Here is a 5,588-nt window from a genome sequence, read left to right on the forward strand (position 1 = left end):
TGTATGAGGGATACACAGACCTCCCACCCCTCCTTGGAGTGCAGATAGGTGATGGCTGCAGCCCTGCTGGGGTGCAGGGATGAGATCCTACAAAATACAGCCAACTGCACAGTGGAACCTGTGAGTTTTGTTGGGGTGCAAATTTAATTAAATAAAGAAAAATGGATGGGAATCCAGAGCAAGAGGGGATTGTGGGAGCTCCCTCATACCCCTGGCCCCACTCACTGACCATGAGGCAGCCTGGGGAGCAGCCAGAGGCGGCGGATGGTGTGCATGAGGGGTGTGCCTGTCCTGGATATTGCGTTCTGTGTCACATGCAACGTGCACCCAAGCCACACTGGGACAAGGGCAAGTGCACGTGATGGGCTACAGGTGTGTGCTGGGACCGGATCCAGGTTTCTGCATCCCGGCTCGTTACCCAGGAAGCCATTTTCAGGAAACCAGCTGTTTTTCTTTCATTCTTTTTTTTTATTATTATTTAAATGTTTTCATTGACTTTAGAGAGGGGGGGGAGAAACATTGATTGGCTGCCTCTTGCACGCCCCCTACTGAGGATGGAGCGGGAAACCCAAGCATATGCCCCCTACCAGAAATTGGACAGCACCCAAACCACTGAGCCACACAGACCCGGGCTGGCTGTTTTTCTTTATTTTGTTTTTCTTTGTTTTGAGGCTCCACGTGTGCTTCTCCTGTGCCTGAGTTCAGCCCTCTAAGGCCCCGGAGAACAAAATGTCCCATAACCCCTCCTGGGAGCACAGAAAGACCTTCATGAGAGGACCATGGGACAGATGTCAGGAGGTCTCTGGCAGTCACCACCTATACTGAGGGTGCATCTGTTTCTTCATGCAGGAGCGGGTGCGTGTGGGAATTCATCACGGGGCCTCTGTGCCGCCCTGCATCACCACATGGACCTCAAGAGAGAGCACTACACCTGTCCTTGGGCCCCACCCTCAGGTCTCAGGCAACACCTGCCAAAAATCAAGGGTGGTTACCCTGGGCCCTGCTGGGAGAACCTCCAGGCTCATGAGCTTCCTTTCTCTGCAAAAGAGGATACCTGTGGCCACGGGTGCTGGGAGGCCAAGCTGGGCTGAGGGCCACACTGGGACAATGTGTATGCAGCCTCAAATGATGACATGAAGGTATGTCAGTGAACTATGCAAGGAAGTCCTGCTCTCAGGGCGCTCCTGTTTGGCAGGAAGTCCAATGTATACACAGTCACTTCTGGGCCAGTCTGGACTCCCTGCACAGCCTGGGCCTGTGGGCAGCAACTTCTACCTCCAACCTACCCCCTAGCTCTCCCCTATCAGTCCTTGGCTCCAGCCAGCTTCCCTCTAGACTTCTGCTCCCAGTGTCCCCACCTGAGCCCACTTCTCCCCCAACACCCACTCTTGCTGTCCCCATGGGGGCCTGATCGCTGCCCTGGGGTTCTGAGGATGGCACAGCCTTGCGTCTCTATTGGAACTGTGGTGGGTTCTGAGCCTCACAGGTTGCTCAGCCCATGACAGGTAAACATGAGAAGAGTGGACGTGTGACCAGCATAGTCGGGATTGACCCTCCAGGACATAGACCCCCCACAATGAGGAGCATGGGTCCCCCGAAGGTCTTCATGTCAGACCTGTGTTGCGTGTGAGCTGACGGGCAGGGCAAGACTGTGGTCATAGGAGGAGGAAAGTACACATGCAGGACAGGGGCCTCTGCTGAGCTCAGCATGAACACACGTGAGCACCTGGGCATCCCTCCACCCTCAGGTCCAGATCTCTTCCCTCACAGTTGGCCCTGCGGGCACATTCCTGGGACATGTGGTGTGCTGGGCTCTAGCTCTTCTACTCAGCTCTGGTCATCTCCCTGACCTGGCATCAGGAAGAGGGGGCGATTGTTGTGCTGCAATGGCTTGTGCCATGAGGGGTAAGGACTGCACAGGGCCTGGGTGCCGGTATCCACCCCACAGGGCTGCAGCCACATCCAGGGCTCCTCCCTCCCCATCTCCACACCCCAGGCCAGGTCCAGGCTGCAGGCTGACAGTGTCTGCAGGGAGGGGAAGGGTGGTACCAGCCTCATGCCATTCATGGGAGATTCTTCTGCTCCTGGGTTCCTGGAGGACTCTATTCCTTGGCCCAACCCTGGAGAGCCCCCCCAGCTCCTGCACTCTTGAGCCCATTCATGGAGGAGCAGGAAGGGTGTTAAGTTAGTACACACACTGTGCGTGTTTGTGGTGAAGATGGCAGCATCTGCACACACCTGTCCTGTGCATGCTCTCCTGGAGCTGCTGGGCATGCATATGGGCACGTCTAGGTGTGAGCACACAAGTGGGTTTGTGCTTCCAGAAGGCATGCATCTGTTGGTGTCTGGGTGTTGTGTGGACACAAGTGTGTATGCAATGAATGCGCTTCCTCACAGCTCAGTATCTGCTACCCCTGGGGCAGTGTGACCCGTCCTTGCATGCCTTCTTGAGTCTGGGCCGGTCTAGGCCTGCTCTGCAACCCCTCAGTCGCCCTGGATGAGCACAGGCCAGGGGGCCAGCCGACTGCACCTGGGGTCTCAGGGACACGGTGCTTTCCTCCAGGCTCCTCTCTGGATCTCTCTTCCTAGGATTATACCACATCTGGTGCTCAATAAATGATTGATTGGCGAAGGAATGGATGGAAAGCGGGCTCTAAGGGGTGCAGTCTGGAGAGGGGCATTGGCAGGCACTTCAGGATGGGAGGGAGGGTTCCGGCAGAAGCACCAGTTGGGGACGGGGTCGGGCAGCGTCAGAGGGGGTGGTCAAGCCTGGCTGAGCCTGGGCTGGGGACAGCGGGGTCGGCGGGCCACCCCCGCGCTCCCCGGGGAAGTCTCGGGTCACCGTCTGCACCGCCGCCGCCCGCCGGGTTATTTATGACCCCCTCCCTCTCCCCCTCTCCCTCCCTGGCGGCGGCGGCGGCGGCAGCGGCGGCGGCGGCGGCGGCCTCGGCCCAGAGGCGGAGGGCCCCGACCAGGGGGGCCGCGAGCAGCGACGGCGGTGCGGAGGCCAGGGGCGGGGCCTCCGCCAGCGGGAGGTGGGGCTGTGGCCGCTGACCCACCCGCTGCCCCGGGTGCCGCGGGACCGCGGAGGATTCAAGCGCCCGAGTCCTGTCCGTCCCGCCTCTGGCTCCAGGCTGAGAAGCGCGGAGGAACCTGCGGGCCCAGGTGCCCCGCCAGGGCGCGAGGGGCGGGCGGGAGGAAGCGAGCGCGTCCTCGCAGGCGGGCGCGGCATCCAGGGACGCGCGCCCGGTCCTCGTGGGAAGGGGCCGGCGGGGGCCGAGGGCCCGTCTCCCGCGGGAGTGCGCGCCCCGACCGGCCGAGGCCTGGAAGGGCCGGGGGCGCTGCAGCCGGTCGCGGCCTTTTCGGGAAGAGCCCGGTCCTCGGAAAGGAGGGGCCGGATGGCGAGCGGTTAGGCGGTGAGCGAGGGGAGCCCGCACCGGCCAGCTGAACCCTCCCCTGAAAGCCGGAGCCGGGGACCCCGTGGCCCTCCTTAGCCGCTGTGTGCGGGAATTAACGCGTGAGGGGTGCACCTGCAAAGGCGCGAGTTGTAGGGGCGACCCGGGCTGGCAGTCACCTTGGCACCGCTCAGGTCTGAGGTGCCTCACCCGCCCTGCCTCCCAGACCACAGTGCCAGGCGGAGGGGTAGCAGGCCTGAGGCTCGGGGCAGGGCAGGCAAACAGGCAAGAGCTGGGTGGAGGGAGCTCTTTTCTGGCAGCAGGGTCAGGGTTGTGGCCAGACAGGGGCACAGTGGCCTCCCACCTGGCCTCCAGCCAAGCCCTGACATCCTCTGCACTGACATGATGGCTCCTCCATGGGCCAGCCTCCTGTATCCATTCCTTTTTTTAATTAATTAACTTTTAATTAAATTTATTGGGGTGACAATGGTCAATATGAACATATAGGTTTCACGTGTGCGCTTCTATTTCTGCATCTATTAGATATGGAGGCGTCACACCCGAAGCAAGACAGGCCACAAGGGTGGCCGTGGGGGGAGCTCCCTAACGATCACACCTTGGGCCAGGCTCGTGCAAGGGTTCAGACTGCAGCTGGGGCAAAGGGGCCTTGGGTGGTGAAGTCAGGAGGGGCCACTCACATATACCCACGTTCCCACCAACAGACAGAAGGGGTGCAGAGGTTTGGGTGCACTGACCAGTTGGTTCCTGGTCTGAGCCCAGATCTCCATCCCCAGGCTGGTCTTGGTGCCTCAGCTGAGGATGAGGTGGGCAGTGTGTCTGTGAGGGAGAGCAGAATAGTTGCCAATGGTCAGCCACATGCCCAGTTGGTGCTGGCGTCTGGTAGGAGATGGGTGGCGGTGGTGGTGTGCCCCCTTACCCCCAGGCCCTCATTTGCAAAAGCTGCTTGTGCAAGCGTGATCCAGCTCGCCCTGCAGAGACGGGTCAGGGAGACGCCGACACAGATGCCCAGCCAGGTTGCATCTCAGAGAGGCAGGGGCTGGGGTCTGGCCGCTGGGTGGGGATCTGAGGTTACTTTCTAGCGTGTCCAAAATGACACACCCGAGACAGACAAGCCTGTCTCACCAGCTCTGACCAAAGCCACCGGGTCTCTGTTTCTCTTTCTAATTCTCCGGATGCTAAGCTGACGTCCTGATGTGCACAGGGGTGTGGGTTGGTCGCTGGGGACAAGTCACCCTCATTCTGCTCTCTCAAGGCACTTAGGTGGGCATGGGTATAGCTGGTCCTTCCCCGGACTTGCCCCCCAGAGGAATCAGGAGTGTGCTGAAGCCCCCACTCAGCTGCCCCCCCCTTCATCCGGATTGAGCCCAGCCCACTTTCTCGCCCCACACCACTGCTCAGATACTGTTTGTCCTAAAGTCGGAGGCCTGGGTTTGAAACAGCTGTGTGACGTCCGGAGTTACTTGACTTCTCATCTATAAAATGGGAACAAGGAAATACAACTGAAATGACCAAGTGAACTAAGGTGTGTAAAGTTCGTAGTAAAGCGGCAACAATCAGTAAATTGTTATTGTTACGCACAGAACACAAACCCTCCCCACCACATTTACCACAAACCCACGGCCTCAAGCCCTGTGGGTGCAGAGGAGCCCCCACTGATGCCCAGCACCCACGGGCGCTGCAGGCTCACACCACACGCCTGCCGGGGAAGCGGGCGCGCCCCCTCCCGGATTCCCACTCGGAATCCCGCCCGCCACCCCACGGGGAGTCCCAGACTCCAGCAGCGGGCCCCAACCAGCAACTCCCTCAACCGAGGCGCGTCCGTGCGCGGTCTCGCTAGCCCGCCAGCCGGCCTCCCTCCCGGCCGCCCACGACCACTCAGGACCGGGCGGGTGCAGCCGGGGCCCGCCGCCCCTGCCGCCCGGAGGGCCCGGTCGGCCTTCACGCACCCCCTGTCGGAGCCCGCCCGCCCGCCCGCCGCGCCGGGGCCGTTTAAATGGGCCAAGTTGTGGCGGCGGCGGCGGCGGCGGAGTCTCCCAAGTCCCCGCCAGGCGGGCGCGCGCCAGCAGACGCGGGTGCGCAGCCGGGAGGGGTGGCGGGGCGGCACCGGGGCCTGGGACCCCGGGAGGGGCGGGGCGCGGGGCCGGAGACTCGGGGCTCCTCGCCGCCCCGCGC

This window comes from Miniopterus schreibersii (genome assembly GCF_964146895.1).
Source record: "Miniopterus schreibersii genome assembly, chromosome: 8".
NCBI classification, from domain to species: domain Eukaryota; kingdom Metazoa; phylum Chordata; class Mammalia; order Chiroptera; family Miniopteridae; genus Miniopterus; species Miniopterus schreibersii.